The following is a 12,072-nucleotide window of genomic DNA, read 5'->3' on the forward strand; positions in this document are numbered from 1 at the left end:
CAAGTGTGAACATTTCTGATTAACTGCAATGTTATTTGCCTCTGCCCTTAAGTGAAAATGGTTGGTTATGTTCTGGGTGAAAACTTGCTGGCTTTCTGTTATTGTTTTCAAGTTGGGGAGTTCAGCAGCATTTAAATTCAGGCAAAAAATTCAGGTCATGGGCAAACACTCTGCACCATTTCAACAGGGACATCAGTAGCATTGAGAGAGGACAGGGAGTGAGTGGGACAAACTGTGATGCTGGAATGGAAAATACCAGTGGCTTCGGCCTTGAGAAGAGGGAAGCATGTTCTGGGAGTTAATAAGTCCCTCGCTTTATGAAGGAGAGGGAGCCACAGAGACAGAGCTAGGTGTAGAGGAGTGTGTGCCTCAACCAACATCACTAAAACAGATTATCCGGTCATTATCTCATTGCTGTTTGTGGGATCTTGCTGTGCGCACGTTGGCTGCCGTGTTTCCTGCATTAGAACACTTCAAAAAAAGTACTTCATTGGCTGCAAAGCACTTTGAGGTCATGAAAGGTGCTAAATAAATGCAAGTCTTTCTTTCTTTGCCAGATACTAATGATGGGATTTGCTGTATTTTCCAGTTAAAATAATTATTTTCACTCTTGCTAATTAAAAGTTATGAAGAGCTAATATACCTCTGTGGCGAGAGGAAACAGGACGAATTGCCTCGTGAGACACGGCCCCTTTAAACAGAAGCGAGATTCTTCCCCCTCCCCAGCTTATTTCAGGAAAGGTTATGACCTTTATCAAGAAAAAGGTATCACTTTCACTTAAAGGGACATTGTGTGAAATGAGCAAGGAATGGACTGTGTTAACAACACATTTCATGAAGTGTTGGCATCGTCGCATCGTTAACCATCCACCACAAGTTATGTAATAGAAAATAAATTAAAAAGCAAACAGAAGTTCCTAATGCCATTGGGGTAGCAGCTCCTGCTCCATAACCCTTTGCTGTTGACCAATATGTTTGTCACCAAGTGTGGTTTTTGGGGCATATTAATTCAGGCTCTTCTCTGAGCTGGGCCCAATATCCTCAGTCTTGTCTGCGTGAGCTGTGCCTTCCCCTCAAGACCCTGTAGCCATCCTTGTGGGTACCTGCAACATGGCTCCACCAAATCGTTCCTACCACACCCCCGAAATAAACATGTAACTTTTGCTGAGCTCCAACCACAGACAAAAGTCAAGCGTAGTTGTGAAATGTCTCTAACCGAGCTTAAGGATTGTGTTGTAGCGTGAGGCAGCATGTGCTGTTCGACACTCAAAACATCACTTTAACAGGCAGTGTGGAGCCACACGGTGTGAATGCACCAAGGTGCTAGTCGTACACCAGCAGCTTACAAGGCAGGTACTAACCTGCTGTGCACGCACCAATTCTCCATGTCCTCACTGATACTCCCCTGCATGCACTGTACCCCATACAATCACAATATTCCACATGTACCCCGTGCAGAATGCACTCCGTGCACACACTGCACCCTATGCAATCATTGTATTCCAATTCCCATGCATGCACTGCACCTCATGCAAGCACTATATCCCATGCATGCACTACACCTTATTGGTGCACTACATCACTGCTTGCATTGTACCCCATCAAGCTTCTCACCCCATACACACACCGCACTGCATGCAGACACCGTGAACCATATACACACTGCGTGCAAACACTGCATCCCATGCAAGCACTGTATCCCATGCAAATACTGTGCCCCATTCACATACTGCATCCCATGATTGCACTAAAACCCACGGATGCACAACATCCCTGCTTGCATTGTACCCCATGCATGTACCTCAGCCCATGCACACACTGCACCCCGTGCAGTGCACACAGTGGGGGATAGTGCATGCATTTCATTTAAGCACTGATTCTCCTCCTACATACTTGTGCTTCTTTCAATTTAGCAGAGCCCTCTACACTGGAGAGACCAAATGCAGATTGGCTGATCACTTTGCTGAACACCTCCATGGAGTCTGCAAGCATGACCCTGAGCTTCCGGTCGCCTGTCACTTTAATCCTCCGCCCCACTCTCACTCTGACCTCTCCATCCTCGGCCTCCTGCACTGTTCCAATGAAGCTCAATGGAAGCTCGAGGAACAGCACCTCATCTTTCGATTAGGCACTTTACAACCTTCCGCCCTCAACATCAAGTTCAACAATTTCAGATCATAACCTCGGCTCACATTTTTGCAGACAGCATGTACTGGAAATGATTCTGCTGTTGCCATTTACAGCTCCTCTAGACCCATCTGTTGTTTCTTTACTTGTCCTATTTCCACCCCCTTTTGCCTCGCACCATCATCCCTTTTGTCATTTAATCTCTCCTGCCTTCCATTCTATCACAGATCTTCCCTTTTGTTCTTTAATCCCCTTCTCCCTTTTCCTGTCTCTGTACTTGCTTAAAATCTGCTACATCACTAACTTCCAGTTCTGATGAAAGGGCCATGGTGTGGAGATGCCGGAGTTGGACTTGGGTGGACAAATGTAAGAAGTCACACAACACCAGGTTATAGTCCAACAGCTTTATTTGAAATCACAAGCTTTCGGAGCGCTGCTCCTTCGTCAGGTGAAGTGGAGAGATGCATATAGGCACAGCTTATATAGTCAGAGAATAATGTCAGATGTTTACAGGTAATCTTTCCAACTGCCATTTATCACACCTCGGCAGAGAGATAATCACAGCAATCAAAGGTGTGAATGGTGTCCAAACAGGTCAGTCAGGAAAACATTACATCAAAGAACAATGAGGTGGGGTCTCAAGGGGTCAAATTTTGCAGATGCTGGGGTCTGTATGAAAAACAAAAAAACAGACCAAAAACATTTTTTTTTGCTGGAAATCACAGCAAGTCCGGCCGCATCTGTGTGGAGAGAACAAGCCAACGATGACTCGAGTCTGGACGTAGGGTCATCCAGACTCGAGTCATCGTTGGCTTGTTCTCTCCACACAGATGCGGCCGGACCTGCTGTGATTTACAGCAAAAAAAAATGTTTTTGGTCTGTTTTTTTGTTTTTCATACAGACCCCAGCATCTGCAACATTTGACCCCTTGTGACCCCACCTCATTGTTCTTTGATGTAATGTTTTCCTGACTGACCTGTTTGGACACCATTCACACCTTTGATTGCTGTGATTATCTCTCTGCCGAGGTGTGATAAATGGCAGTTAGAAAGATTACCTGTAAACATCTGACATTATTCTCTGACTATATAAGCTGTGTTTTTATGCATCTCTCCACTTCACCTGACGAAGGAGCAGCGCTCCGAAAGCTTGTGATTTCAAATAAAACTGTTGGACTATAACCTGGTGTTGTGTGACTTCTTACATTTGATGAAAGGGCAACGCCCTTAAACTCTGTTTCTCTCTCCACAGATGCTGCCTGACCTGCTGAGTATTTCCAGCATTTTCTGTTTTTATTTCAGATTTCCAGCATTCACGGTATTTCGCTTTTGGCTTATGATAAATGTCAGGCTCATAATTCAGCCGAGAACCAAGCTGAATACAGAAAGTACAGAGGAGAACTGAAAAAGGAATAAACAGGGTAAAGAGAGAGTATGAGAATAGATTAGCAGGTAACATAAAAGGCAACCCAAAAGTCTTTTACAAACATATAAATAGCGAAAGGCTAGTCAAAGGAAGGGTGGGGTCGATTAGGGATCAAAAAGGTAATCTTCCTGTGGAGGCAGAGGACAAGCCTGATGTAGTGTATGTACCTTTAAGAATGAACTATATTTTGCAGCCCCTGTATACTGCAGTACCAGTAGTGACCACCCTTGTATATAAGCCTGTGTAGTAACTTGTATAGTAGTTCCAGTTTTTGTCTCCGTTCAGTAAACACCTGTTTTAACCAACTCCTGCAGTCCATGTCTTAATTACACACGGACCTTACAGTGGCGACGAACAGATCCGAACTTACCTGCAGTTCTGCACCACCTCAAGGGGATCCATCCCTGAAACGAAGTTATTAGAGGTCGAAGCCAGAAGGAAAGAATTCCAACAAAACAGAAGAAATGGGTGTCGACCGTGGGCAACCGCCCTCTGATTCATCGAATTCGAAGATTGCAGGAGAGACTGTCGAGAGCTGGGCTTGGTTCTCCAGTCTGTGGTGTTCCAGCTAATTGGGCTGGTGGCAGGTAGTGCACTGATCCTTCCTGGGCTGCGGCGGGCTAGAGCTCGATCGGGTGGCTCTGCAACGGGGCCGAGCAGCATTGTTGGGAAGCGGAGAGAGAGAAAGGGTGGAGCACACAGGGCGCGGCCGGTGCTACGAAGCCGGGCAGCGTACAGACCCGAGAAGAGGGAGGGAAGTGTCCCATAGGGTCTGCTCTGATGATGGGAACAGTAATTGAAATAAAGAAGAGGAATTAGAAGCGCAGAAAGCCACGAGGAGCTGCAGTTTGCCACGGGAACCGCGGAGAGCGGCGTTGGCAGCAGCGCGGGGGAAGCGCGCGAAGACCATAGGGCATCGCCATTAAGGCATAAAAACGCCAGCAACAGCATTGGCAGCAGCGGGAAATGCAGAAAAGCGCGGGAGGCGCCATCTTAATCCAGCGGGGAAGAAGGAAAAGCACGGGAGGCACCATTTTGATCCATCGGGGAAGAAGGCAAAGCACGGGAGGCGCCATCTTAGATCTCCAGGATGCCGAAGACTGGCAATATCACTGCCTTCGATAATGAAATAGAAGACTGGACCACGTATGTGGAAAGAGTCGAAGTATATTGCAAGGCAAATGAAGTAGCCGAAGAGAAAAAGGCATTGGTACTATTAAACCTGATGGGCGCAAGAACGTACGGCCTATTGAGGAATCTGATCACTCCAGCCAAACCAATGGAGAAGAGTTTTAACGAAATTGTTGATACCCTGCAGGGACACCTAAATCCTACACCGCTGCTGATAGCAGAGAGATTTAAATTCTACAAGAGAATTCAGCCTAAAGATGAGAGTAACGCCGATTACCTTACGGAACTACGCAAGCTATCAAAGCACTGCCAATTTGGAGCAGGACTGACAGATTCCCTACGGGACAAATTTGTCTGCGGACTCCTGAGTGAAGGAACCCAGAAAAGGTTACTCTCAGAAAAAGAGTTGACACTAGATAAGGCTTTCAGCGTGGCAGTATCGTATGAAGCAGCAGCACGGGGAGCTGCGGAAATACAGCAAAAGCCACAGGAATACGGCACCCATGAAATGACACGGGGATTTGAAAAATGTTATTGCTGCGGCAGAACAACCCATGACCAGAAGGACTGCTGGTTCAAGGATAAAACATGCAGGCAATGTGGAAAGATGGGACACATTGCACGAGTTTGCAGATCCGGAAAGAAAACTAACAACAACAAAAAGACTACTAAGGAAAAGTACAGGTAAGTACAAAAGATGATGGACAGTAGTTCCGAAGACCAGAAGGGCGATAGTGACTCCGGGAACAAGAGACTAAGCTGTCTCAAACTACACAACGTAATCGCAAAAGAGGATCACCGGACCATTTGGGTCACCCTCACGATAGCAGGGTCCCCAGTCAAAATGGAATTGGATACAGGATCAGCCCTGACCGTCATGAATCGACGAGGCTATGAGTGGCTATTCTCACACATACCCTTGAAAGACACATCCATTGTCTTGAAGACATATACGGGGCAGAAAGTATACCCCAGAGGGAAAATAAGGGTGCCTGTCGAATACAACGGCAAGGAAATACAGAAATTGTATCTGTACATACTGCAAGATGGTGGACCACCGTTATTAGGACGTGAATGGATCAGGAAGATACGTTTGGACTGGCACTCTATTCAGGCACTGACTGTGGCCGGTAAAAAGGATGATGACGTCACACCTGGACGATTGTCAAAAATCTTAGCTAACGCTAAAGAGGTATTTCAACAAGAACTGGGAACTCTTAAAGGTGCAACCGCCTCAATAAAAATAGAAGAGAATGCAATTCCCAAGTTTTTCAAAGCAAGACCGGTACCGTACGCAATTCGCCCAGCCGTCGAGGCAGAGCTGGAGAATCTGGAGAATGCAGGCGTACAATCTAAAGTAGACTGGAGCGAGTGGGCAACACCCATCGTTCCTGTCATGAAGAAAACGTTAAACAATAAGTCTGAGGAGCCAAGAAAGGTTCGCATCTGTGGGGACTACAAGGTGACTGTGAACCCAGTCCTTCACACAGTGCAGTATCCTCTTCCGCGGATAGAAGATATTTTCGCCTCACTATCTGGAGGGAAACGTTTACGAAAATTGACTTAGCGCAAGCATATTTGCAAATGGAGGTTGAAGAATCCTCTAGGAAATATCTCACGATAAACACTCACAAAGGTCTTTACCAGTATAATCGACTGGTATTTGGAGTAGCATCAGCTCCGGCGATATGGCAAAGAGCGATGGAACAAGTCCTGCAAGGGATTCCGGGGACTCAGTGTTACTTGGACGACATCCTAGTGACAGGTGAAAAATGACAGTGAACACCTTGCCAACCTAGAGCAGGTGCTCACTAGACTAAGAGAACATGGGCTACGAGCCAATCGCCCCAAATGCGAGTTTTTAAAGAAACAAATCTCGTATTGTGGCCACGTGATTGATGAAGAGGGGTTACATAAGTCCCCTGACAAAATTGAAGCTGTAGTAAAGGCTCCAGCGCCTGAAAATGTCTCGCAACTGAGGTCATTCCTTGGATTGGTGAATTACTACTATAAGTTTTTGCCGAATTTGTCCACAATTCTGCACCCATTGAATACCCTGCTACAAATTGGAGTAGCATGGAAATGGAGCGATGAATTTCAGAAGTGTAAAGGCCTGATCACTTCTAGAGAATTCTTGGCTCACTACAACCCATCACTACCGATAAGACTGGCGTGTGATGCGTCTCCCTACGGCATTGGAGCGGTACCATCTCATAAATTCCTTGATGGTTCAGAGAGGCCAATAGCTTTTGCGTCACGCTCGTTAACCTCAGCTGAGCGTAACTACGCCCAGATTGACAGGGAGGCCCTCAGCCTGGTGTGGGGGGTGAAGAAGTTCAATCACTACCTGCACGGGCAGAAATTTACTCTACTAACTGATCATCAATCGCTTGTCTCCATTTTCAACCCTAAGAAGGGTGTCCCGATTATGACAGCACAACGGCTGCAGAGGTGGTCCCTTTTCCTAGGGGCACACCAATATGACATAGAGTACAAAGGAACGAAACAGCATGGGAATGCTGATGGATTGTCACGCCTACCGTTACCGATGGTGGAAGAAGCACCTGCAGTGGATCCTGTGGAGATATTACGCTCGACCATAGTCGAATGTCTACCTGTGACGAATGCAAACATAGAAAAAGAAACACGAAATGACCCGACCCTCTCAAGGGTCTATGATTTAGCGGTGAAGGGATGGCCAGCACATGGCGAACCACTGTTGCCAGCATTCTCGCAAAGAAGAGAACAGCTGTCGGTGTGCCGAGGAACCTTGATGTGTGGATCCAGAGTAGTAATTCCACCCAAATTGAAAGATAGAGTGCTCAATGAGCTTCATGAGGGTCATCTGGGAGGGGTAAAAATGAAGAACTTAGCCAGAGCGTTTGTGTGGTGGCCGGGAATCGATAGGGAAATCGAAGAGATGACCAAGAGCTGTACAGGATGCCAGAAGGTCCAGAACGCCCCACCACAAGCCCCTCTACATCCATGGGAGTGGCCCTCATCTCCATGGCAAAGGGTACACATTGACTTTGCTGGTCCATTTATGGACTCGATGTTTTTAATCGCGGTGGATGCACATTCAAAGTGGCCAGAGGTAATAAAAATGTCCTCAACCACCACAGAAAAAACTATCACAGTCCTGAGGACCATATTCGCCAGAAATGGGCTGCCTGAACAGATTTGCTCCGACAATGGACCACAATTTGTGTCTGAAGAATTCCGGAGGTTCTTAAAGAACAATGGTGTTAAGCATTACACATCCGCCCCATATCATCCAGCCACCAATGGATTGGCTGAGAGGTTTGTTCAAACATTCAAGAAGGCTATCAAGGCAATGTGTAATGAAGACATACCCCTACAACACAAGGTGGATAACTTCTTGTTTGCCTACCGGAATGCGACACATGCGGTTACCAACCAAACTCCAGCCATGATGTTCTTCAATCGAAGACTAAGATGCCGTTTGGATTTGGTTAAGCCAAATATCAGAAGAGATGTGGAGAACAGGCAGTTTCAGAATATGAATGAAAGGCCAACCAGGAGTTTCAAGATAGGTCAACCAGTTTTGGCCCGGGACTACCGCACAGAGAAATAGCAGCCAGGAACAATCTGCACAGGGCAAGGACCTCTAATGTATACCGTGGACGTTGGAGAGAGCATCGTGAGACATCATGCTGACCAGATTCTAGAGTCACTGGAAAATGTAAAATCTACACCACGAGCCTATACACCTGGTGATGAAACCGAAGTACCAATTGCATCTACCTCAGACTCGATGATATTGGAAACAGACGAACCAAACAATGATGTTGATCCTGAATCAACTTTGCCAGAAGAACCTGATACCCCAAAGAGGTGTTATCCAGACAGAATCAGGAAGCCTCCTCAAAGACTGAATTTATAATTGCTTAACTTCAGCTAATGTATATAGCAACTGTTATTGTAAATATGTTATTTAATTATTAATCAAATGTTATGTACTGTTTAGCTAAAAGGGGAGGAATTGTAGTGTATGTACCTTTAAGAAGGAACTATATTTTGCAGCCCCTGTATACTGCAGTACCAGTAGTGACCACCCTTGTATATAAGCCTGTGTAGTAACTTGTATAGTCGTTCCAGTTTTTGTCTCCGTTCAGTAAACACCTCTTTTAACCAACTCCTGCAGTCCATGTCTTAATTACACACGGACCTTACACCTGAGGTACTAAACGAGGACTTTGCATCTGTCTTCACTGGAGAAGAGGAGAGGTTGCTGCCAATGTAACAATAAAGGAGGAGGTAGTAGAGAGATTGGACAGACTAAAAATGACAAAGAGGTGGTTCTTGAAAGATTGGCAGCGCTCAAAGCAGAAAAGTCACCCAGTCTGGATGGGATGCAAATCTTACACTCCTGTTCCAAAAATGGGAGAGGGATAAACTCAGTAACTACAGGCCAATAAGCCTAATGTTGGTAGTGAGAAAACTTTTAGAGACAGTAATCCGATACAAAATTAAATGTCACTTGGAAAAATGTGGGTTAATAATTGACAGCCAGCAGAAATTTGTTTGACTAACTTGATTGAGTTCTTTGATGAAGTAACAGAGAGAGTTGATGAGGGTAGTGCGGTTGATGTTGTGCACATGAACTTTCAAGGGAACGGTAGCAGAATGGTAATGTCACTGTAGTAATCCAGAGGCCTAGACTAATAACCTAGAGACGTGAGTTCAAATCCCACCACGGCAGCTGGGAATTTAAATTCAGTTAATTAAATAAATCTGAAATAAAAAGCTAGTATCAGTAATGGTAACCACGAAATTGTCGTATTGTTGTAAAAACCATCTGGTTCACTAATGTCCTTTAGGAAAGGAAATCTGTCGTCCTCACTGGTTCTGGACTATATGTGACTCCAGACCCACAGCAATGTGGTTGACTCTTAACTGCCCTCTGAAATGGCCTAGCAAGCCACTCAGTTGTAACAAACCGCTACGAAATACAATAATAACTGTTGTGTTTGTACCGCTCTACACAACTACATAAAATAATAAAGCAGCAGAGACTGAGATTAACTTCAAGTGATCTTTACTGGTTAACTGGAACTTCAGCACTGACTATACAAATCGATACGCGGCTGTTATATACGCTCGCACCTAAGGATGCACATTCGCAAAACAAAGTAGTCCCTTCAATGTTGTATACATTACACTTCCTCCCCCTTTAGTTTAATAGTATATTAACGCAAAATTTCTATAATTAACATACAGAGCCTGTCTTACAGTAACCTTTTTGTTTTCTTAAAAGTAACAAAATTCAAATTCCAACATAACATTTTATTTTGTCAACAGCCCTTTTACAATTCAAGTCTCTGGGGAGGCCTCCTCCGCCTCTCTGGGTAACATCTCTCCAGACTCTTTTGCTTTGGGGAATGAGACTGTACAGGTACAGGTGCATCAGGTGAGCTATCAGCACAGGTAGAGCTCTCAGCTGTGGATGAGGCTGGTGCTGATGCTGATGAATCAGGAGTGTCTGTTTCCATGTCAGGTGAGTCTGGGCGAGGTATAGGGGTGTGTTTCACCTGAACATCCAGAATTTGGTCCAGATGACATCTCAAAACGTTCTCTCCCACATCCACAGTATACATCAGTGGTCCCTCTCTTGTGGATATTGTCCCTGGTTGAGACTTTTCCATCCGGAAATCACGAGCAAGAACTGACTGTCCCACACTGAAGCTTCTTGTTGGCTTAGCATTCAAATGTTTGAACTGTTTGTTCTCTACATCATGATGTACATTCGGTTTAAGAAGGTCCATGCGAGATCTCAGGTTCCTGTTCAGAAACATCATCGCTGGAGTCTGATTAGTGGCTGCGTGTACTGCGTTCCGATAAGCAAAGAGGAAATTGTCTATCTTGTGTTGCAGTGGTAGATTCTCGCTGTACATTGCTTTGATGGCCTTCTTGAAAGTCTGTACGAATCTTTCTGCCAAGCCATTTGTAGCTGGATGGTACGGGGCAGATGTGTAGTGCTTGATTCCATTTTTCCTCATGAACCCTTGGAATTCATCAGAGATAAATTGTCATCCATTGTCTGTGCAGATTTGTTCTGGTAGGCCATTTCTAGCGAACATGGTCCTCAGAACTGAAATGGTCTTTTCAGATGTGGTTAATTTCATTTTAATGACCTTGGGCCATTTGAAATGTGCATCGACTGCAATCAAGAACATGGAGTCCATGAACGATCCAGCAAAGTCGATGTGCACACGTTGCCATGGTGATGAGGGCAATTCCCATGGATGGAGAGGGGCTTGTGGTGGTGCGTTCTGGACCTTTTGACATCCTGAGCAGCTCTTTTCAGGTCTTCGATCTGTTTGTCAATTCCCGGCCACCACACGTATCCATGGGCAAGGCTTTTCAGCTTTACCGTACCTAAGTGGCCTTCATGCAGTTCATCTAGCACTCGGTTACAAAGCTTGGGAGGAATCACAACTCGTGAGCCGCACATCAGTGTTCCCCGACACACTGATAACTGCTCCCTCCTAGCTGAGAATGCTGGAAACAATGAGTCACCATGCGCTGGCCATCCCTTCACAGTGATGTTATAAACTTTTGACAATGTAGGGTCATTGCGTGTTTCTCTTTCAATGAGGGAGTTTGTCACTGGTAGCTGCTCAACTATTGTTGTGTGAAATACCTCTGCTGAGTCAACTGTTGTAGTTCTCTCTGAGGTCAGCAGTGGTAAATGTGACAACCCATCGGCGTTGCCATGTTGCTTGGTCCCCTTGTATTCAATGTCATACAGGTGAGCCCCTAGGAAGAGTGACCATCGCTGCAGCCGTTGTGCCGTCATCACTGGAACACCCTTCCTTGGGTTGAAGATTGAAACGAGAGGCTGGTGGTCAGTTAACAGTGTAAACTGTTGACCATATAAGTAGTGGTTGAATTTCTTGACTCCCCACACGAGGCTGAGGGCCTCTCGGTCAATCTGTGCATAATTGCATTCAGCTGTAGTCAATGATCTTGAGGCAAAGGCTATTGGTCTTTCTGAGCCGTCTGGGAACTTATGTGACAACACGGCACCAATGCCATGGGGTGAAGCATCACATGCCAGTCGAATAGGTAAGGGTGGGTCAAAGTGAGCTAGCACCTCTTCTGAAGTAATGAGTCTTTTACTCTCTTGAAAAGCTTGTTCACAGCTGTCACTCCACTTCCATTGTGACCCTGTCTGTAGCAGTGCATTTAGTGGATGTAACACTGTGGATAGGTTGGGCAAGAACTTGTGATAGTAGTTCACCAGTCCAAGATATGATCTCAACTCAGACACATTTTCAGGTGTTGGTGCATTAATCACAGCTTTAATCTTGTTTGGAGACTTGTGTAAACCGTCCTTGTCAATCACATGTCCACAGTATGAGATTT

This window comes from Somniosus microcephalus, unplaced genomic scaffold (genome assembly GCF_052327205.1).
Source record: "Somniosus microcephalus isolate GS21.2 unplaced genomic scaffold, FLI_Smic_1.0 unresolved_chr1, whole genome shotgun sequence".
NCBI lineage: Eukaryota > Metazoa > Chordata > Chondrichthyes > Squaliformes > Somniosidae > Somniosus > Somniosus microcephalus.